Below are 23,847 nucleotides of genomic sequence, written 5' to 3' on the forward strand. Positions count from 1 at the left end.
TTTCAACTGTGGAGAGTGGGACTATAAAGCATGATTCTTTCCACTGGAAATTTAAAAAGAACCAATGGAAATCAGGTGGGCTCAAGTACCCATATATATCACTCAGAGTCCTTGAATTTCCTTTTATTGTCCCACTAAGGTGAATGGTTGGAAAGTAAAAGCCATACCAGACTCTGTATGTGAACAGTCTGTCGGATAGTCACATTTGGTAGAACCCAAACAAAGTGTACATAGGAAAATTTAATACAAAATATGTAGACAGGGATCAGACTATCCACTGGCAAGAATTATGCGAAACACACCGTTGGGATTAGGGGGTCTTCCTAGAAGTAGGGGTGGTGGACAATGTTCCTGATGCCCTAATATCAGGGTCAGACTGTGAAGGAGGTAAAATATTACTAGAAGAACCTTTGTCTGGAGATAATGCTTGAGTGAAAGAACCCCCTTTTTATGACTCAGAACTCCCAAGGGTTGGTACAGCATTAAAGTCTAAAACTAATAAAAGAGATGACAAGATGCATGGATGGGTTTTTCAACCTTCTTTATTCTACCATGATGTTGGGAAAGAGACCAGAATGTTTGAGCAGCACAGCTGAAAGATCCAGCATTATGTAATGCAAAGGAGCAGGCTCAGGAGGAAGATGGAGGACACCAGGTCATACTTCACTTTATAATATGGACAGGTTTTTTATATAGGATAGGAATATTGAAGAAAATGTCTAACTTTAAGTCGCATAACCTTTCTGTGACGAAATCCATTTCTTAGCCCTCAGTCACTTGTTGAAGAGGCACATAGGGACACAAACAATGTGCAAAGTACATTAGAACACTTTTACGGGCCTGGTATGTATACTCTGCTGCAAAAATACTGCAGGGAATCCCTGAAATATCAAGTTAAGAATTCTTATAAACAACCTCAGATACCACTATATAAAATGCAGATTACATGAATTCTGTTTTCTAGGTTAGGGATGGAGTTGGTGGGTCCTGCCTGCACTACCTCCAATATGGTATGTTGTACATTTTTAAAGTGCACAGTTGCTCCTAAATGGAGCGTCCCTGCGCTAAGATTGCCCTGGACTGTAGGTGGAAAGAAAGACCAGACACTTGCCCTGGCTAGTAAGATTAGGGAACAGGTAGAATCTTAAAGCCTGAATATCCAAGTTTTTAGTGTCCTTCTGAACGTTTTATAGGGGCTACAAATATATATGTAAATATATAGTTTTGATTGTAGACAAGGCCGCAAGACACATGGAAGCAATGTCATTGAGACAAATTGGGACTAAATAAGTCACTTCAGCCACACTTCACATTTTCGAGAGTAGGTTTTCCAAAAGAAGTACTCACCGATCAGGCCACACCATTCATATCCAAACTAATCGCCCAAGTGTGCAAAGAATTAGACATTCATTAGTTGAGGACTTCAGCATACCATCCCCAAACAGATGGATTGGTTGAAATATATAATGATCATATTAAATTTATGTAGAAAAAAAATGTATGTTATGAATGGAGGGAAGGCGAGGGAGTGGGACAGATTACCACCCTTAACTCTGTTTGCAATCTGGTGCCAAGTTCAAACAGCTTGGTTTTTCACCTTTGGAAGTAGTGTGTGGGAGGACATTTTGAGGCCTTCTTGAAATGACAAGATAGTCCAGAGAAGAATCTCAAACTGAAGATAAACCTTTGTTCGAACATGTGATGCCACTGAGGTTTCAGATAGGAAAGTAGTGACAGTTGGTAGGTAAGAATCTGGTACAAGCCCAAAACACAACAGGAAGAGCACTATAACAAGCAAACGAAGATGAGAGAATTTGAGGTGAAGAATAGTAATTACCATCCAAGGGCCAGAATTTGTTAGCAACATGTCATGGCCCATATCATATTTTAGAAAGAATAGCATTTTTATTGATCATTTGCCAATACAACCAACAACAAAAAAATCACAACGTACCGTGACATGTAATACAATAAACAAATGAAGTGCCATAGGTCATTGCAAAGCATACAAACATTCTTCCATATATGTAGAATGGGTATAAACCGCCCCAAACACATTGGGCGGTCAAGGAGTTGAGAACGTCGAGCAGCCTGGACAAGCATATATATGCAAGGGAGTGTATGTGTGAAGTTTACCGGTGGCTTCAGGAGGAATGAAGGAGCACACCTCAAGGCCATGGAGCATCCCAGCCTGTGGGGACAGATTTGTGTGGCAGAGAGGCCCAGTCAATTTAACCTTGCAAGTGGGACTTCTGACGCTGCAGGTAGGTAGGTACGAAGAGGTTGCCAAATGTTTAGCATACAGGAGGTAGTGGCCTGCATCTGCGCATACAGCTCACTGGTCGTGTCGCAGAAACTGATACTCTTAAGCCAAACCCTCACTGTAGGGTGGCAGGGGCCCCCAGCACAGCACAACCTCATGCCTGGTGAGCAGCAATGTCAGCACGGCGTCTTCTTAGGAATATTCTGCACATAACCTAGTAACGCAAGCAGGGGCCAGTGCCATTTCCACAATTTGAGACAGCTGTACAAATATATCAAGCCAAAATTTGTGGACATGAGGGCATGCTCACACTACGTGAAAGAAATCAGTCTCATCAGCCTTGCATTTGGGACAAGCGGAGGACTTGGAGTGGCCACCCATGGCCAGGAGTTTAGATGTCACGTATGCAAGCCTAAGAAATTTAAAGTGCAGTAATGTGTGTTTGTTGTTAGGCAAGACCAGCTTGGTCTGGAGGCAGTAATACCAAATATCATCCGGCAATGGATTTTGCAGGCCCGCTCTCCATGCCCTACGCAGCCCAACATCCACAGCGGGCAGCAGTTCCAGGCATCTGTGATAAAGCCTAGAGACCAAGTGTTTACCACTGTCATCCGTGATGGTGAAGGAGAGTGGGGAACATTTGTCTGGGGCGAGAGGATACGAGTGTACCTGCCCCCGTTAAGTGCTCTGGATGCGGTGTGGGATGAATTGATCTAGGGGTGAAATCGTAGCGAATAGGGTGTCTTCGACCCATGTAATAGTGTGGCCATCTGGGAACAGGCCCCCCATGGTGTGTATTGCATATCGAGTTAGGGTGCGCTTAACTACTGCTTCAGTCAGGGGGGGGGAGGGGGAGACAGGGGGGGAGAGGGAGACAGGGGGGGAGGGGGAGACAGGGGCTGTCCACCAAGGGCAGGGCAAGAAACTACAGTCACCCCCAGCTCAGCAGGAGCCATAATCTGTCTCATGTCCAGCGAGTTGTGGACAATGGTTGTTTTTCCTTGGAGTCCAGTGAGATCCCCACCGGGAGAAGAAAGTTCAGAGGAAAGTCCCCCGCCAGGTCACGGGCAACACGGACATAGGGCCAACGGGAGTTGGGGTGGTAATAATCGTAGACATAATGGCACTGGGCCACCAAGTAGTACAAATTAAAATGTGGCACCGCCCCTGGCATACAGAAGATTCAGTGCCTTCCACCCAATCCGCGGCCTTCGACCGGTCCAAATCACACGCAGCAATAGACTATGGAGCGTAGCGAAAAAGGCATTACTGAGAGGGATGGGGATATTGAGAAATAAGTAAAGGAAGAGGGGTAGCACAACCATCTTGATGATGACCACATGCCCTGCCAGGAACAGGGGTAGTTTTATCCATCTTTCAACTGACACTGTGAGCTTGCTTACCCCCAGACTATAATTAAGACGGATAACCTGTTCCCCAGTCATGGTGTATATGAACGCCGAGATAATAGACGGTATCTGTGCACCACTACACTGGGAGGTCGGAGTTAAATTGGCTCATGGCATCCATTAGTGGAAAGATTTCAGATTTGATCCAGTTGATTAAGAGGCCTGACAACTGGTCAAACATCTGGATCTCACAAACTACTGGGGTCAGATTTTCCAACGGGTGTCTAAGAAATAGCAAAATGTCATCTGCATAGACTGAAAGTAGAAGTGGACCAGTGGTGAACTGCAGCCCCCTCTAAAGATGTATCTTCTGAAAATTCCGTAACAGAGAGTACATGGCTATGATGAAAAGGAGCGGAGAGAGGGTAACCCCTGCCTGGTACCCTGGCCAGCATGAACTGTGGTGTTAAAGAACCGTTGGCATGGATACGGACGCTGAGCTGAGGGTATATCAGTTTTATCAGGGAGTTGAACCAGAGAGGGAATCTGAGCTTGCACACTGTAGCAATAAAAAGGGCTACTCAAGAGAGTCGAAGGCCATCTCAGGATCAAGCAAGGCCTCCGCAGTTTGGACATCTGGGGAGATCCTATGTAGGATGGAAAACAGCGTGCGCAGGTTTATGGACTTGGAATGGTAAGGGACAAAAGGGGGAGGTGATAGTTTCCATCAAAAGGGCCAGCCTGGTGGCTAAGAGTTTGGCCAGGATTTTGTTGTCTAAGTTTAATAACGACAATGGCCGGCAGAACTGGCAGTGCCCGGGATCCTTCCTGGGCTTTGGTAGGAAAATTATGATCTCCTCACAGAGAGAGGGAGGCAGGACCCCATCCTCAAGGGACTTGTTGTAGAGCTCCAATAGAGGGAGGGGCAAGCACTTGTTTGAACATTTTATAAAACTGCTCCGTAGGGCCATCAGGGCCGGGGGCCTTAGACCTATCTATGGCGTCTATCGCAGATATGATCTCATCTACTGTAATGCGTTCACTTAAAAACTGTTGCTGGGGAGCAGACAACCAGACCATAGCCACCTCCGCAAGACCGTTATTATAGGTCTGATTTCCATCCTCCAAAGGAGCTCTGGCATGTAATCAGAACCCCACTGCGGGCGGAGCAGCCGCACCAGCATACGGTCCCTCACGGTCAGCAAGCTCAAGGAATTCATTCATGGCCGAGGCGCGAAGTCAAAGCAGATTTTCATCTGGGCCAGATGCAGATGATGCATCTATGCGCTGGAGGGTGGCCTCTACTCATGTGAGGGAGCCTCAGGTATCGCGCAGAACTCCGCTGTGCTTTGCTATAATCACCCCTCGTATATAGGCCTTAAAGGCTTCATATAGTGTCACTTGTGTGGTTACGTATCCATTGTTAAGCTCGAAGTAATCAGGGAAAGCAGTGCCAAGCTGGACACTAAAAACCAGATCAAGCAGGGTGTGGCAAGTAAACCACCAAGTCCAGGCCCAGCTACCCAGAAGCGAGACACTTAGGCTCATGAACCCCAGGGAGTGGTCCAACAGGGTATGGGGGCACCTCACCTCTCCGAGCCAGGAGAGGTGCTCGATGGGCCGCGGCGCTCCTTGGCGTAGGACTTGCAGAAAGTCTGGGCCTCTGCAAGAGTGTTGAAAGTTTGTTCTGTGCCCCCAACATCCACACAAAGAGTGGCTAGGTACAACATGCTGTATCAGAGGCCCAGTTCTCTCAGCGAAGCCCTCACTCCCATGACCTTAAGACAGGCCTCTTGAACCAACAGGGTAAAGTCAGGATCGAGTGAGAAATAGTTTCCCCTGGTATTAGATTGTGTCCCACTCATGCGCCAAGGACAGTGCAGTGTCTCTGTCATCGAAATTCAGTATGCAGGCGATAATGGGTCCCGGGAGGAGGCCTTGGCCCCAAGGACCGGTTAGTGTGCTCCACAAGAAACGCCGATGAGAAAGCATTTCGACCAAACATGTCAGCCAGTAGGGTCTCAACAAACTGATCTATCTTTCCCGTGGCTGTCGACTCCGCAATGCCAAGTATGCAGAGGTTGTTGCAGCGAGACCAGGCTTCCAGGTCTTCAATCTTTGATGCCACAGTCTTAACCTGCCGTTCCAACTTTTCTAGGCATTTCACCATGGCGGAGGTGCCGTCCTCCAGTGTGGAGACTCGCTCCTCCGCGCCCTTCAACCTGGTCTAGTGGTGATCCAGGCGCTCATTTACCCTGTCACGTCTGCGGACCATGGCATCGAACCGTATGTTCACGGCCCAAAAGCCAACATGGATCCTTGCCATGAGGGCCTCCACCGTGGTCAGCTGTGTGAACTCCAGCACTGTTCGAGATGCCCCGCCTCCCCAGAAGACGCTGTTGTTCATTGCACCCACCAGTGCGCTCAAAGGGTAGTTTCCGCTGTTTGAGGTCGGTGCGTTCTATGCCGAGGCAGGCACAGATTAGAGAAGCAGAAAGATTGTGATGCCCACCAGGTTGCAGGGCACAGTTGAGGCCAGCCGCCATGTGACAAGGAGTTCAGCGTGCACCACCACCCCAGCGGCGCCACAAGGATCAGCCTGCCGGGGGCCATGTCTCAGGTCTCACACAAGAGGGCCCCAGCGGGGAGGCCAAGGAGAGGCAATCTCCACTGCCCGTGCTCCAGCCGCAACCACAATGGGCACCCCAGGCAGACAATGGTGCCCAGGGGTGGGGAGCAAAGACCATGCCAGCACCATAACTTCAACACCAACTCATGCTGCGTGGGCCGCGGTGCTCCTCCAGACACTGACCCAACCCACCACAGCCACTTCAGGCGAATCAAAGCGGATGCATGTGAGGCTCATTGCCCAGCTGCATGTCCCAGCCCAACTCCAGCAGACCTATACGCCCGTGATGTATGACGCTCCTTGGTCCGATCTGCCCGCTGACCGTAACCGCGCAGCTCAGGCTCACTGGCCGCAATACCGATCTACGCCCCTTTCTCAACTGCAGCAGGCCCTCGGGCCTGGCCGCCTGCTCAGCAGGATCTCGTGTGGGCGGGGCAGATGATGCACCGGCGGAACCTGGCAGTCCCAGTCTCCGGCTCACCCATGACCTCTATCGCCACAGGGCCTTTGAGGTGCACCAGGCCCAGCGCACCGCCTTCGCCGATGGGGTAGCTCCAATACTGCAGGCCAGCTCGACCGAATGGGTGGGGGATCACCTCCACTCTTGCCTCTCAGAGCAACAGTCAGGTCTCGGAATGGGCCCCGTTATCCAAAAATATTTGGGAGAATCGCTGGCAGAGCCTCAGTGCCGTGAGGCCATCTTGGTCACTGGCCGGGCCTTGCCCCTTATATTTTAGAAAGAATAATCAAGGCTACATACCAGATATGACTTTCTGAAAAAAAGAAAGAGCAGCAGATTTTCATACCAATCACTTAAGGAAATGGGAAGCAAGACTTCCACCTGAAACTGAATAGGTACCATTTATAAGCAAATCATCTTCCACAATATCGCTATTGAATTAAGGCTGCAAATTAGGCTCTTGTAGTCCTTCTCATCAATATTTTTTGATTTTCCTGCGTGTACAAATATGGGATTACCATCATATTTCTGCTAAACCAGGTAGGATTGTGAAACAAAAAACATACCGGATCATAGGTGCTCTCTAGAAAAGCCATCTAGGCAGAATTAACCAAGTTTTAGAATAGAGAGTATTGAAATCATTCATCAGTAACTAGTGTTCATCAATTGTGTTAGTACTAAAACCCAAAGGATCAATTTGCTTTTGCATCGATTTAAGGCGAGTTAACCAAATTTGATAGTTATCCTTTACCTCACATACACAAGTTAATAAAACAGATGGGGGGAGGCTAAGTATATTAGTACAATTGAGTGAACTAAAGGTGATTGGTAAATTCTCCCCCATTCTGAAGATAAAAAAAAATAGCTTTAGGGACACCCATAGGTCTCTTCCCTTTCACAGAGCTACCCCTTGGTTACATGGTGCCCGACAACATTTCCGAGATTTAGGATTCATCTTTGGAATTCTTAGATTCCTCTGCTGCTTCATATTTAGATGATTTTGTAATATTTAGCAAGCCATGGAAATATGATAAAAACATATAACTAATGTTTTTTTTTTTTACAGAGTATTGTATAGCACAAACTTGACCCGAAGGTATCAGAGTGCTTTACATGAGCATCAGCTGCGTTACAGGACACATTCATTTTTTTTTGTTAGTCACGGGGAGATTAAGTGATTTTGGCAGAATCACAGGATGTTGAGCGTCCCTGCCGAGCCTCAAACCCAGTTCCCCAGCCTCAAGGTCGACCGCTCTAGCCATTAGGCCGCATCCTCTTCCTCCTATTTAAACGCATGAAACTCAGCTGGCTTACAAATTAATGTATCTGAAAATAATTTTTTCAGAAACATAAATATGTACACTTCGTACATCAATTATCAAAACGATAAATTGATATCCGTGTCTCAAACCAGACTTGTGAAATCTATCACCACTGACACACTTTCCCCCATTTCAGACATTAAACCACCTGTAGCATTGTGACAATCATAATCAATACTTTTATTTATTAAGCTTAAACATGTTGGTGGTCATTGTCAGTGGACACATGGAATGTCAATGCATGTTTCGGTGACCCAAAACATATATACCCACCAACTTTTTCTGGACAGCATCCCAATATACCTTTTAGTCTTCAGGAGAGTTTATAAATCCTAAGGGATCTAAAATAGAGTATAAACGCCTTCGTATTTACTAGTTCCATTCTTACCAAATTGAATATATTGAACTTGTCAGTACATACTTGAATGCAGCCCATCACATTCAGCACCAGTTTAGAACAGACAGTCTATTAAATCCAGACATATAACACAACAAATATTACATTTTGGCTGGTGTTAAAAAAAAAACTATATCTAACCACTTAATGACTTGTAAGTTGGGTTTGCCATCATCTTTTAGAAAATTATGCTCAAATTTCAAATAGTATCCTACTTGTCCTATCAGTTACATCCATAAGGCATTGAAATCTCAATCTAATAGTCCTTTCCCCCAACATATGAACCATCAATAAGGCATCCTCCTGTCTACGGATAGTCTCATCGAATGGGGCTCCATAAGATGATATGTGCCAGAGCCCCCATGTCTTGGTTTTTGAGGTACGATAACCCATCACACATCTCCCTCAAATTGGCAAATTGTGGGTGCTGGGGAATCCCCATCTTCCTGGTCATGGCTACTGTCCACTATTTCCTTTCCAATGGGTGTGGCTTTTCTCGGACCATGAGATTATATGACATGGGAGTCCCCTGGACACTCTGTATTGACTCTCAAAGTTTGGCATGAATGTGTGTACTAACAGTATGCTAGCATTTAGTGACCGGATGCCACCAGTGCATTTTTGACCATGTATAATACAAAGGTGTATGAGCACCTTCGTGCAAATAAGTAGGAGCGGGTAATATATTCAGCCCTGCCAGTGGAGTTTTGTCGGGCCAAATTCCGCCAACCGCGATCGCAGAGTTTTTTTCTTGTGCGCGGCTCACTAATGATACGATTGCATGTGAGATTTGGCATCCCCTAGCATGGTTTTCGGTCATTAGGAATTTACCCGGCGACATTTCTCCAGCACGGGCAGTCACAGGAGGTCTCAACAGTTCGCAGTCAGGAAGCTGCTGCCTGATTAGAAAATCTACTTGAGCAGAAGCAAAATCAGCTCAAGAAGCTGCGCCCTTTAGAGTGCCACGTGGTGCTGTCCGTTCTGACTTTTCGGTGCGGAATGAGCTCGCTGCGCTAAATCACAGCATGACATGCCTCTTTCCACCCATTCACAGAATTCTCTCTGAGTTTTTTTGCAACTCTGCAGAATTCTGTGGAGTGAAACTCCGTAAGTTCCGCCCAGGCCTACAAGTAAGTCAATAATCCATATTACCTTGCACAGATCCTACCTTTGGCCCAAGGTAATTGGTATTGCAGAAGGTGCAACACATAAAAACTCTAACATAATAGCGTCTACAGAGTAGTAAATTAATTTGTCACGGTCAGTTTTAATTGCGTAGTAGATGACACATTCCCTTGTCATTCATCATGGCCACTATGGTGGGGCCTGCTGTGGCAGAAGTGTTGGGTGGGAGAGCTATCCTTGAACCTTATTACTAAATGGATGCAAGACCCGGGTTTGCATGAGTGCATCCCTGCAAAGTGTATGTTAGGTGCCGACCTGGGCCATATGCAACTTCACCCTATAAACATGGTGTTTCTGGCATGGTTGCCAACTCCATTAGATTTTGCCTGTGCTGGAGTGGTTGCGGTAGAGAAATATGAAATGCTGATTCACCCGCTGTTTTATATATTTGAAACAGATGGCCCCAAGACCATTGAGATACACCTTGACCCTAGTACCCCGATAAAATGGTGTGTTGTCAAAGACAGCACTCACACCCTTGGGGCCCCTTTCAGGGGCTGGAAGGCAGGGCACACCTACACATTCTTATAGCACAGACTTTGCACCAGTCAGTGTGGCTGCACATCCTCATGCCTGTCCTTCAGATGGAAGCCCGGGCTGGCCCCACTGGGTGGGTCCCAGGAAAATATTTGACCTTTCCTATCTCCTTCTCTTATAGGTTGGCTGTGCAGTTCCACTAACAATTAACCGCTTCCTGTGTAAGGTTCTGTAATATAAAGAGTCATTCCAAATACCACAGAGGAAGTGCCCACTTCACATCCTATTGGCCACTGCTACGCCACTGTACCATGCATATCACAGGAGGGCATGCACAAACATCTGTGGCTCCTTCTGTCCCGCCAAAGTGTCCAATGATTGCGAAAATCAAACACCTATTATGATCCGATGACACTTATGATAATATGGCCCCATGACTATAGGTAATAGGTGGCCTTTGATATTAGGTAACAATCCAAAGAGAAGCTTGTAAGGATATTGTTGGTTGCGGATGGCGGTGGTAGAGTTGCCCTGTTTGTCACTTTGTGCTTCTCCAACCGGTCTCTGTGCGCATCGAATGTTGGTTGTTGTGTATTGGGCATTAGCCCTTTTCTTCTTACCCTAAATGTCTGGCCTTGCTCGATCGGGCTCGGTTGGTCTTATTGCACCTCAACGACTGCCTACATTTCAAAATCGGAAAACAAACGAGGGCGTATTTACATCTTTTTGGCACCCGGCACATGGTATATAAATCCAGCCTAACTTCTGTTAAGGAGCCGGAACAGTGAAGCAGAGAGATGGTTACACCCTGAAAACGACTGACAAGAGTGCCAGCGTCAGAGCCAACATTGTAAGCAAATCAGAAACTGGCTTTTCAATGGAAAGTGAATCTTAAACACAACTGCAGTCACTATTGCCAACTTTCTACACTATAGATCAACAGACCCTGTTGGGGGACTACAGGGCACAGCAGAGCGAGGTGGTTTGCCACTGGGGTTCATTCTACTGTGTCTCTGCAAACTGTGCCAAGTACACTTTTATCCGCAGTTGACTCTCAGGTTAGCGAGGCAGTAACAGGCTTAACAGGGTGATAGTGTGAGGCACATAAACTTGGCACTCTACAATCAACCAACAGACAATCTGCCCAGTCGTGTTTATCCCTGTTGTTGCAGTGAGCAGAAAATCTGTCTTTAGTCCTCAAACTCACCTCTGCACATTAGCAGTGGCTCAGTCTTACAGCAAACCGGTACCCACTATAATCATGCACGGCCTCAGCAGTGACTGCTGTATGTATATGCCAGCCAAAACAAAAGGGAGCGGGGCACTGTACATGGGAAAAAGCAAGCATAAAGTCAGCAATAGGAGTGGAAGCAGAGTTGTGGAGTGTAAATGTATTGTGATGTAGCTGGAGAGGCGGGTACAAACCACATTGGCTCAGGAGTGCAGCCGCTCTGGACTGTCAGATGACGCTTGGTGGGCTCAAGGTACCCTTGGGTTAAACAGAAGCCCACTTCTTGTCTGATGCGGGCGCATGACCAGGCAGAAGCAAACCCAACGAATGAATTGCAGACAACCTAGGCGGGTACACACAGGCAGCTGTAGCCCACCTGTGTCAATACACACATACAGTTGTAGCCTGGGCCGATACACAACAGGCAGCCAAGATCCAACTGCTAATGCATATGCAAGGCAGATACAAAACCACCCAGGGCTGATATACACAGCAAGGCAGATGCAGCCTGCCTTGGACCGAAGTGTGAATGCTGTAGACTTCTATGGGTTTCAAGGGGAACCACAAAGAGACCACAAGACTCTCTGCAACCTCGTCACTACTGACTTTACTCTCTCAGGAACTCCTGCTTTTTATGGATGTTCCTCAGGCCAGAAACGTCTGTGAAAAGGCAAAGGCATAAATAAGTCCCAGGTGATGGAGAAGGTGCTTTTCTCAAGGGCATCATCATATTAAAACATTTACTAGCAGTGCTTCATTAGATCTAAGGTTGAACTCTATGTATTGTGTCTTGTCAGAGGTTTCGCATTGTTTCGCCCACCAGTACACGAAACAGATTTGAACTTTCTTAAAGCCATACAGAATCTTGCTATTTCGTCAGATTTTGGTATGAGAATTTTCAGGGACACATTAAGGATTTATTCTGTTACAACTGGCCTTTTTGCTTTGGGAAGCCAATAAGAATCTGTGTCAGCAACTGTGACAAGTCCCTGTACAGTGGAAAATTACATATTCTATTCCCACCAAAATATGCAGAGATCTTCTGTTGTTGGGGGTAGGATTAGATCTATCAACCTGTGATGGGATTCACACAACTTGCATCATGCAATACATTTGAGAGGTGTTCTGTAGATTGAATAAACCAAATGGGATTTGCTCTTGAGGAGATATGTACCTTAGCTTGTGCTTTCTTTTAAACCTAATAAAACACACTATTCAAGATTCCTGTTGCGTTTGACAGTACCCTTGGGTCTTTGCCACTGAGCTAAGAGTTTGCGGTTTCAAGTTGGTAAAAAATACCTAAATGTTGTGCCTCCTACATGAAAAGTTATCATGAATCGGACTTCTTGATAAATAAGTCTGCTTGCTTGTCCTTTTGATAGATTTTTTTTCCCAACAATACTTTTTTCTTTTCTCTTTTGAGTCAACATATGGAAGGTCTGCTACATCCCTGCATTCACTTGGCCTTCCCAGTCTTCGCTTAGCACATTCAGAACACCTCTGGAATTTAATCAATAAATGAGTTCAAAAGAGGAAAATTCCAACGTGGCGTTAGACATATTTGTTTTTTCTTCACATGTGACGCTTCCATCTGCCATGGACAGACGTTTCTTCACTTATATTTGGATGAGACTCTCTCGTCTTTCCTGTCCAATATTTTTGTATTAATTCAAAAGTCATGGCTAACGCATTAAGTTTCTCACCAGTCCAATGTATGCAGAACCGTGCCCTAGACTGAAATTGTTACATTTATTCCACAACTTACATCTTAAAAACCTTGGAACAGAGAGCATATATAATGTTCCCTTCATCAAAATTCAGGTACATTTCTCAAAAAAACTCTAGGGTTATTTTCAGGGGCTACTAAAATTACTTTTTGCATGCGTCAATAAATGTGTACGTTGTGTCACAGCCTGTTGGATAAGTTACCAGTACTATCGGTTGCTCAAAAAAAAAAAAAAACACGAGAGTAAACTTTTAGCCTTTCTGATCACGGTCTTTTGCTCTCTTAGGCATGCATTCAATGAATTTAAATGTGTTTAGTGATGAAAGAAAACACAATCGGAAGGCAGGTAGGATATTTGTTTCAGTAGAAATAATAAACGTGCCTTCTACCTCGAATCAGAGGGTTTTTCTGACTGAACCTCTCTCAACATTCTAAATGAACTTCACTAGGAACATTCCAAAAGGAAAAAAAGGCGTGGGTAGGCAGGGACAGGGCAAAGGGGAACATTACAACACATCTTCCTTCCTGGGAAAAGAAGGAAAGATGGATGAGGGAAGGTAGGAAGAAAAACAATGTTCAAAATGCATGAACCATCGAGCAAGAGAATAAGAGTATTACAGCATAACAATGAAATAGAGTATGGAAAGGAGACAATGTTTAATGACAGATGAGTGGATGAGTACTCCCGGTGCTTTTTCTTCCCAAAAGCTAAATTACCTTCATATTGGTCTGCATTCAATTTAGAATTGCAACTAAGATCAAGATCACTTTTGAAAGGTTGCTTTATCACCACCACCCACTTACCAACCTTCAATCCAGGATCGTTCACACACCATTTCTTATCATGATGGAAAGCAATTGTTTTGGTGTTGTTATTTCTATTGATTGGCATTGGTTGTTCGCCATTTAACCAACTGAGCGTGAGTTTTGATCCTCTTTTGTTATCCTTCTAAGATGTAAATGGTGTAGTTCCTGTCACTGCATCAGATGAAGTATGGTATGCCCATAACATATCACGTAGGGTTTTAGCTATGGGTTTTCCCTCAGTACGAGCCTATTATATAGACGTTTTAATCATCCTATTTACTCTTTTCATAAGCCCACTGATTTGGGGGCCGTAGAATGGTGTCCTGTTGTGACTGGTGGATAAACCCTTAAACATATTTCACTTCTTTGGACACGACCTGCACACCGTTATCAATAAAAGAAATTCAATTAGAGGTACAGCAATAATATGTGCCTGACCAGAAATCCTACCCGGGAGTCCCCCGTGCCCACCCCATGACCTCCCCAGTGCCCGCCCTGGACTCTCTTGTGACCTCCCCATGTCTGACCCGTGCCTGCCTCACCCCCCCCCCCGCGGCTGACGCCTCTCACGTCTGTGTCCCCCGCGCCCAAGTCTCCACTCCCCTCTCACCCTTCTCTCCACTCCCCCATGTCTCCACTCCCCTGCACTCGTATCTCCACTCCCCTCGCCTGTTTGCACTCCCCTGTGCCTCCACTCCCCCGTGCCCGTTTCTCGACTCCCCCGCACCTGTCTCCACTCTCCCGCGCCCGTGTCTCCACTTCCCCTGCACCCATGACTCCCCCTTACCCCCCAATGCCTGTTGCTCCTCCTCACACCCATGGCTCCCCTCCGCTCCTGTGGCCCCCATGCAATTGGCTCCCCCGCGCCAGTCTCTCTCGCGACTTCCCTCTCCGTGACTCCCCTCTCCTGCGCCCGTGACTCCTCTCCCCTGCGCCTGTGACAACCCTCCCCGTTCCCTTAACTCCCCGGGCACCCATGACTCCCCTCCCACCTGTGATTCCCCCCACGCCCATGACCCCCCCCTATGCCTGAATTTCCCCTCCCAGCGCTCTTGACTCGTCCCCCTGTAAACCCCCTCCTGTGCCAGTGACTCTCCCCACCCGTGACTCCCTCCTCCCGTGCCCATGACCCCCCGTTACTACCACCGCACCCACAAGGCCTGGGGGGCGCCACTGCTGTACAGTCGACCACATAGTTCTTAATGTGGTCAATATTGTTTGAACCAGACAAAGGTTACAGAATTAGTTCGTTCACATTTTACCCTAAAGAACTGGAACAGGTGGTTTGTAAGATGGCTCAAAAGCTTGCTTCTAATTGATTCTCCTCCCAATCAGCCACCGAGCTCCGGACAGCACACTCCTCTATTCTAGTCCAGAAGTGCATTGACACCTTGACTGTTTACAGCCCTTCCGCAACGGCAGTGGCTGCACCCACGAAGCAACCTATTCCGTCCCATATTCTCAGCTAAAGTGGATCGTGTTTCTGAGCTATCCCTGCTCCCACAATCCCGCCCGTAACAACGTGCGAGGCACAGAAAAAACCAACAGCGGACCCCACGACCTCTAAAACTTCCGCCCCCTCTCGCTCCTCTCTTTTCCTGCCAAAGTCATCGAGAAGATGGCCAACAGACAGCTTGCCGCCTTCCTCGAGACTAATGGATCCCTCGACCCCTCGCAGTCCGGTTTCAGAGCCAACCACAGCACCGAGACCGCCCTCATCGCAGCCAAAGATGACATCCGAGCCCTTCTCGACAACGGGGAAACAGCGGCACTCATCCTCCTGGACCTCTCCGCCGCGTTCGACACGGTCTGCCACCGCACCCTAGTCCAACGCCTCAGCAACACCGGCATCCAAGAGAAGGCATTGAAGTGGATCATCTCGTTCCTCGCTGGAAGAACACAGAGTCCACCGCCCCCCGATTCGCTCCGCGGCCACCGAAGTCATCTGCGGCGTCCCGCAAGGATCATCACTCAGCCCCACCCTCTTCAACGTCTACACAAGACCTGTCGCAGCCATCGCTCGCCAACACAACATCAACATCATCTCCTACGCCGATGACACCCAGCTGATCCTCTCCCTCAACAGAGACCCAGACACTGCCAGAACCAGCCTTCACGAAGGGATGAAAGACGTTGCAGAGTGGATGAAGAACAGCCGCTTGAAACTGAACTCAGACAAGACAGAAGTCCTCATCCTTGGACCATCAACCTCCGCCTGGGACGACTCCTGGTGGCCCCCAGCCCTGGTCACCGCCCAAAGCAGACAGACCACGCATGCAACCTGGGCTTCATCCTGGACTCCTCCCTCTCGATGACCAGACAAGCCAACGCTGTCTCCTCTTAATGCTTTCACACGCTCCGCATGCTCCGCAAGATCTTCCGATGGATCCCGATCGAGACCAGGAAAACGGTCACCCAGGCCCTCGTCACCAGCCGACTGGACTACGGAAACATCCTCTACGCCGGAACCACAGCCAAGCTACAGAAAAGACTACAAGGCATCCAGAACGCCTCCGCCCGACTCATCCTGGACATCCCTCGACGCAGCCACATCTCCGGCCACCTAAGGAACCTGCACTGGCTCCCCGTCAACAAGAGGACCACGTTCAGGCTCCTCACGCTCCTCCTCGCTAACCTGGTCTTGCCTGTAATTGTTTTGTCCTAATTTGTGTTTATGTAGGACGCAGGACTGTGTCCCACTTTATTGCTGTGCTCTTATTTTGTTTGCTGCATTGATTATTCATTAAATTTACTGCCCGGCTGGGCATTACCAATATAGCACTGATTCTAGTCTATACTAATTACAACCCCATTTTTCTTCATTAAGGACCACTGTTTTCTTATAATACTAACTCCCAAGGACCCTTATTTACCTTTTGGGTTCCCTTGTTTGGTTTAAAATATGTCACATGCAGGGTGGAACAATGAGTGTTGCAGCCCTGGCTGGACACTAACTGAAAGGCCTTGAGTACATCTGGAACCATGTACTTGGGACCTATATATAAGTAAAGTTACACTAATTTGTTCTAACTCAGTCAAACCTATACTTTTAAGAGTCACAGCACTGGCACGGAGGTCTGGTTTGCAGGCCTCAATGCCTCACAGTCTTGAAAAACCAGCAACATCAGTCCAACACTTTAGGGGTGATCATGCAAAATGAGGCAATTCCTAACACGCTCTCACTCTTGTCCTGAAAACGTTTTTGACTGAAGTGAAAAGTGGTGCAGTCTAAATCTTTGAGGCATAGTGAAGTGCCTTTGGCTTTCAAGTACACTACAGCTCATCTACTAATCCTCTACTGAAGAAATGAATATGCTACTTACCAGTATGCATCTGTTCTTGGCATGTAGGGCTGCTGACATTCATATCTGTGCATAGATCGCCGCCTAGTGTTGGGTCCGGATGATTGCACATTGTTGTCCTGGAAGAGTCTTCGAAGTATCACGAGATAGGTGGCTCCTCCCCTGGACTACAGTGCGCATGGGCATCGACTCCATCCCCAGATTGTTTGTAGCCATTGTGGCCAAGATGGAGTGAAACTTAGTGAATGATGACCATGCTATGAGTATATATGTGAATACTGCAGCTGCTACAGGCGCCGGGGAGGAGGGCGGGCGATATGAATGTCAGCAGCCCTACATGCCAAGAACAGATGCATACTAGTAAGTAGCATATTCGGTTCGAGGCATGTGGGCTGCTGAATTCATATCTGTGCATAGAATACATAGCAGTCCCTTCATTAGCGGCGGCCGCCCGTGCCAGCTGCAGCAGTTTGGAAAAGTGTCTTGAGAACAGCCTGCCCTACAGCTGCCTGCTGTTTGGAGTGCACATCAACACAGTAATGCTTAGTAAATGTGTGTGTGGTAGACCATGTGGCTGCTCTACATATGTCCTCTAAGGGAATGTTTCCAAGGAAAGCCATAGAGGCCCCCAACTTTCTGGTGGAGTGGGCTCTTGGTGGAATGGTAAGAGTGCGTTTTGCTTTTGCATAGCAGATCTGGATACATTTAACGATCCACCTAGCAATACCAGCCTTGGAAATAGGGTTACCTTTGTGGTGTGGTGCAAAGGCGACAAAGAGCTGCTTAGTTTTTCTAAAATCCTTGGTCCTATCAATGTAATACATTAGGGCCCGTTTAACGTCAAGGGTGTGGAGCATCCGCTCCGCCAGTGACTCAGGATTTTGAAAGAAAACCGGTAATTCGATTGTTTGGTTGATGTGGAACTGAGACACAACCTTGGGCAGAAACTTAGGGTTAGTGCGGATCACCACCCTGTTGGAATGAATTTGGATAAATGGCTCTTGGATTGTGAGGGCTTGCAATTCACTAACCCTCCGTAGCGATGTAAGTGCTACGAGGAAAGCCACTTTCCATGTCAAGAACTGAATCTCGCAGAAATGCAGTGGTTCAAAGGGAGGACCCATCAGTCTGGTAAGAACCACATTGAGGTTCCACTCAGGAGCTGGTGGAGTCCCTGGCAGAATGACTCTTGAGGCCTTCCAAAAATGCTTTGATGGCAGGCACCTTGAAAAGTGAAAGGTGTTGTCTATTTTGGAGATACGCGGCCATTGCAGACAGGTGAATGCGAATGGAAGTATAGGCCAGATTACACTTGTACAGATGGAACAGGTAACGGATGATGTTCTGAATAGAAGCATCCAGCGGGTTAATGTTGTGGTTCGCACAATAAATGACAAACCGCTTCCATTTTGCCGCGTAGCAGGCTCTAGTAGTGGGCTTCCGCGCCTCCCGAATGATGTCCATGCAATTGGGAGGTAAGTTCAGGTAGCCAAACTCTAGGACTTCAGGAGCCAGATCGCCAGGTTGAGCTGTTGCAGATCTGGGGTGCTGAATGTCGCCATGGCTCTGCGTCAGAAGGCTGGGTGTGAGATGTAGCCTTTGATGCGGTAGCACGGACAGTTCTAGAAACGTGGTGTACCATGGTTGGCGAGCCCACGTTGGAGCAACTAGGATGAGAGTCATCGAGTGCTGCCTGAGCTTGCGTGCCACCAGCGGTATCAGAGGTGCTGGGGGAAAAGCGTACGCAAATCTGCTTGACCAGTTCATCCATATCGCATTGCCCTGAGACTATGGGTGTGGGAACCTGGCGGCGAAGCTTTGGCATTTTGCGTTCTCCTTTGTGGCGAACAGGTCTATCTCTGGATGACCCCACCTTTGGAAGTACGGCTGGAGTACTGATGGATGTATCTCCCACTCGTGCATCTGGTGGCTGTGCCTCCTGAGCAGGTCCGCCATCTGATTTTCCTTGCCCGGGAGGTGCTCTGCCATGAGGAAGATGTTCCTCTGAATGGCCCACTTCCACATGCTCTGAGCCAGATGAGACAGCTGCGGAGAGTGTGTGCCTCCCTGCTTTTGAATGTAGTACATTGCCGTCATGTTGTCCGTCCGAATCAACACAACCTTGTTGCATAGATGTACCTTGAAAGCCTTCAGTGCCATGAAGATCGACATCAGTTCTAGAACATTGATGTGCATCTTCCCCTGCTGCTGCGTCCATAGTCCCTGCACAGTGTATTGGAGTACATGCGCTCCCCATCCCTGGAGAGATGCGTCCGTGGTCAGGATAATCTCTGGCACAGGCTCCTGGAACGGTCGGCCCTTGCAAAGGTTTCGTGGATTCCACCAATGCAGATAGTTGTTTCGGCATCGATGAAATGTTCCTGACGCTCTTCCTCCGAAAGTTGTCGAGGCCGTGGGCCGAGGACCACCAACGATGGTTTCGGCGTCGAAGACACCTTCTCGGGCACGCCGGCCCCCGGTTTAGCAACGAAAGCCTTCGGCGCAGTCTTAGGCGGCAAGGTAAAAAGGATCGACGTGGACGCCTTAGCCGGTTTCTCCAGAGGTTTTGCCGGCGGAGGGTCCTTTGGCTTGACCGCTGCGGCGCTGTCCCTAATGCGCTGTAGGGTCTCTGTGACCTTCTTAGTGAACGCGGCGGATGGACGCGCCGGTTCGACAGGGTCCTTAGCGGTTGGTTTTGGAGTGGAGTCCGACGAGGTTCCCCTTGGCCTTGTTGTGTGGAAGCGGGGCAGAGATGTTCTTCGGGTCGTCTGGCCGCTTCTTCGGGTCGGTAAGAAACCTTTTGGGGTCGTCGACCGTCTTCTTGTGATCGAGTCGACCCTTGCCGGCGTCGACAGTCTTTGGCGCCGATGCGGCCACGTCCGACCCCTTAACCTTCGGCTTCGACGTAGTAGCCTTCGGGTCGGCCATTTTGACGTGGCTCTTCGGCTCGACGGCCATCTTAGATTTCTTCGGCGCCGAGGCCTCCGAAGTCTTCGATCCGACCAATGCGATGCGCACTTTCGGTTTCGATATCTCTGGCATCGAGACCGTAGATTTCACTTTCGCTTTCGGTTTCTGTACCACCGGGAGTGAATCGGTACCAATGTCCATGGCCGGGCCAGCAGGCGGGGCCGAGGAACTCCCAACAAGGTTCCGGGTAAGGCCCGAAGGCGATCCCTCGACCTGGGCCTTATTTATTTGAACGGCCCCGGAGTCAGTTTGAGGAAGCTCTTCGTCCGAGCTATCCTCCATGGTGCCAAGGGCCCCTACATCGTCCCCTACCTCCTCGACCACTTCACCGAAATCTTCGGCCACGGCGTCGTAGTCGTCCTCGACCTCCGACGCGGGGTTAGACTCTGAGATGTCCTGGATATCTCCATCCTCGACCTCCCAGCATCGAAAATGTCCGTAGGCGCCGGTGCAGATTGCTGGGCCTCCAGACGCGCAGCTCGACGGAGCTTGAGTGTTTTCTTGGACCGGAACCTGGAACAGGCCATACACTTGGCCTCATCGTGGTCCGGCGACAGGCACTTGTTGCACACCGGGTGGACGTCGATATGCGGGTACTTCGAGGCACACACCGGACATCGTTTGAATGGACTTCGTTCCATGATGGATGGTCGAAGAGTCTGGAGCGTCGACTAGGCCCTTCCGCGCCGAAAGCACGCGGAAGTACAAGCTTGGCTTGGAGCCGAGGAAAGTTGCGAAGTCGAACGCAAGACAATACTGACGCAAGTCCTAAAGAGCTTTTGGTCTCAAGTAAAGTTAACTTAATTCTTATCGATTCCGACAAGAGGGAAGCAAAGACATTCGAACCCAATGGCGGAAAAAAACAATCTGGGGATGGAGTCTATGCCCATGCGCACTGTAGTCCAGGGGAGGAGCCACCTATCTCGTGATACTTCGAAGACTCTTCCAGGACAACAATGTGCAATCATCTGGACCAAACACTAGGCGGCGATCTATGCACAGATATGAATTCAGCAGCCCACATGCCTCGAACACAATAATACCATCTCGATTTGGCAGGTTCTGCCTATTTCTTCATTACCAAAAAGCAGGCTCTGGTAGGAAGACTATGTCGGCCTGCACATGAAGTTTAATGAGCAGTTTGACCTCATCGCAGTAAGGTTGCTCTTGACTGCACTGATCAGTGAACCTTGCAATAACCGCTCGATCCTCGGGCTCAACATCAAAGACAGACATCAGTGCACGGACCTGCAGAACCAACAATGACAATCGCAGCGGGCTTAAGATTTGGTAGTGGACGAGGCGATGGAGAGGAGTTAGCTCAAGTGTTGGCTTTCGATGTGGCTCTAAGAGAGTGGTGTAGTACACCACGTTGTAACCAGCACCACTGCCTGTTGAAGCAACAGTTTAGGTGTGCGTGGCTGACTGGGGGTATATTACTGGAGCTCTGTGATTCCGTAAGCCGGTGAGAGCTGACCCTACGTCTATCGGAGCAGTGAAAACAGTCGGAAATGGCCCACTGGATACCTTGTGTAACAACCTTTGGCTGGATTGATTACTTTACAGGTTGGAGAGTTGCAGAGTTATCCCGGAGTGTGTAGTGCTGTGTTGTTCCTATCTTAAGAGCTACTTTGGGGTACTATGACGGAGAAAATGGAGAGAAGAGACTTTTCCAACTTAAAATTGTCGCTTACTAGAGGGGACACAAAAAAAAGACTGACAAGCAGTACTTTCAGACGATATCCAACTAACTTAGGGGATCAACAGGCTCTATTACACCCGATTAACACCGTCCGCATGGAGGGAGAAAATCTCTTTAGCCTGCTCTTTAGTGAAGGAAAGGAAAAACTGGAAGCCTTGTCAACCAGAGTACTAACACATGAACAGATACAGGATTCTACAGAAGGAAAGGCAAAGATGCCGGAAAGCTTTATAGGGGAGATTGCGATAGGCAAAGGAAAAATCTAAAATAAATGGGATTCGCTGCTTATGCCATGGTGAATCTGGAGGAGAGAAGGGAGGTATTGGACACGGAGAAGAGGCTGCTCAAAATGAGAGGTTAGACTCCTCCCAGAAATAACTATGGAAATGCTGCAGGCAAGGTTGATTGCAGTGATGGATTACTTCCTGGCACTTGGGCTGGCAGTAAACGTTTACTTGGTGAAAAGGGTCTCGTAGTTTCCAACCTGAATTAGAACAAGCACTGGCATAGCCAATAGGTCTCGCCATTGAGACCTTATAAGTGTTTAGCTAGAGCTATTGGCAGTGTGGTTGCTGGCAATTATGTCAGACTCTTGAAGCGATAGACAAAGAAAGAAATTGAGTGTGTATTTCTTGTTGATAGTGAGGTAATGTAAGGAAGAGTGAGAATTAGTGAATGGATATACTGAGAGTGAATGTAGGAGATCTTAATTGAAATAAAGTACGAGTGTGTGGGTAAATGTGAGATGTAGAAATAGGGAAGGTAGAAGAGTAGACACCGAGACAAAAAAAAGACTAGCATACCTGAAATATAAAAGTCGAAATTATCGTTATTAGATGCCTATATAAAATGTAAAAAAACTACACATAGCTTTTAATTGTTGTGCCTAGTTACAGCAGGGACTGTCTCCATCCTGTGGCTCAGAGAAAACATGTAAAAGATGCGTAAAAAGCATGACTTGAAACATAGACAAAATAAAGGCATCTGATGCACAAAGGTTAACTGAAACCTGTCTTCAGCCCTTTACACAAAATGTAATCCCAGATTATTATTTTTTTAATTTATGTAATAATTTTACTCCCTAAAACAAAAAACTTTTAGTGACATTTTGCAAACGAATGGAACAGGTGCATACAGCTAATTTATATTCTTTTCAAAATCTGTGAGCGTGATGGAATATTAATTGTACAAAATATACTTGGGTGGCGTAATTTTTGTTGACTTGCTTTACTGACAAGGCTGGTCAAGGGCGAAACAAGACCAGCGGAGTGCATGGTCATGAGCCCAGGAGACGCAATTGCGTGTAGTGCACTGGAAAGAACGAAAGGGAGATTGCACAGTGAATGGCACTTCACCTAAATATCATATTGTTCCTGCATCTAAACAACCCTAACACAAATGCAGTTGTCTTTGACATCTCTTTAAATCGAAAGTAAAGCTGAAATGCCAGAAAAAGCGGGCAAGAGTAGGCAAAGTCTGATCTCCTCCGCCCACGAAGCGACAGAGACCTGCAAGCCTGGCATTCCTGGTTGCCACAGGGCAGCATTATACAAAAAGAATTTGGGCAGAAAGCAATGGCAAGACAAGCAGTTGAGAAGGGATAGCGAAGGCAACAAAGCAAATGCAACCAGCTGTTTTCAAGCACTTGTGCTTGTGCTGGCATCCACCTTGGGGGAGCGAGCAGCAGCGCGCAGGCCATCTGTTTTCAATTAGCACAGGCGCAGCTGCTCGCTCCCACCAGATGGATGCCAGCACAAACACAAGTGTTTGAAAAGAGCTGGCAAGGCAAGACCTTAACCCCTTCAGCGCTGCGCGAATTCCGCTGCGGTGCTGAAGGTTTTAAAGAACCTATGGGCTCATGACGGAACGGTTCCATCATGAGCACAGGCCAACCGACGCTCATGACGGAACCGTTCCGTCATGAGCATCGAAGTAGTTAAAAAGGAGCAGAGGGCTGGGGAGCATAAGTAAGGTCCTTGCCTGACATGAGATATTTATTATTTTTGGGTGGGGAGGTGGGGTTGGGG

Source organism: Lissotriton vulgaris, chromosome 9 (genome assembly GCF_964263255.1).
Source record: "Lissotriton vulgaris chromosome 9, aLisVul1.2, whole genome shotgun sequence".
NCBI lineage: Eukaryota > Metazoa > Chordata > Amphibia > Caudata > Salamandridae > Lissotriton > Lissotriton vulgaris.